The sequence below is a fragment of the Laccaria bicolor genome, genomic scaffold (genome assembly GCF_000143565.1).
Source record: "Laccaria bicolor S238N-H82 LACBIscaffold_4 genomic scaffold, whole genome shotgun sequence".
Classification (NCBI taxonomy): domain Eukaryota; kingdom Fungi; phylum Basidiomycota; class Agaricomycetes; order Agaricales; family Hydnangiaceae; genus Laccaria; species Laccaria bicolor.
Genome location: NW_001889875.1, coordinates 938,535 through 939,172, shown reverse-complemented (window position 1 = coordinate 939,172; position 638 = coordinate 938,535).

The following is a 638-nucleotide window of genomic DNA, read 5'->3' as shown; positions in this document are numbered from 1 at the left end:
AGAAAAAGTACAACGACGGGCCCTACGACTGGTTTGCGCTGCATTCAGAACAACTCCAATCGAGGCGCTGGAAGTCGAAGCCTCAATCCCACCTATCAAACACCAGGTCAGCTTGCACGTCAAAAGATGCGCCATACGCTTCAACAAGCTAAGCGCCTCCAGCCCCGTCATCCAACGTCTCCCGAAGGCGTGGAGGAAGCCGGGGGAGAATACCACACCACCACCTCTTCAGCCCAAGCTGTACAACAACTCGGCCACTGACAACGCGAGGACAACAAACCTCCTCAACATCGCAAAACTCACGTGCCACGCACATGAAAGGATCGACCCCTACCTGGTGGCCCCTTGGCGAAGAACGGGTTCAAGCTTCGGCGGTCGAGTCCAAATCAACGCATGCAAACCGGAAACAAAAGATCAAAAAGAAAAACAGAAACTAATAGACAGTCATAAAGAAAAATACCAACAACTATCAAAGAGAAAAGAAAGCCTCGTAGTGTACACGGATGGGTCCATGGTGAAGAAGAAGGGATTTCCACAGGTCGGCGCGGGAGCGGTCGGGTACCATGAGGGAAGGGAGGTGTCTGTGGGGAGAATGGGAATGGGAGGAAGGGCGGAGGTATACGACGCAGAAATGGCGG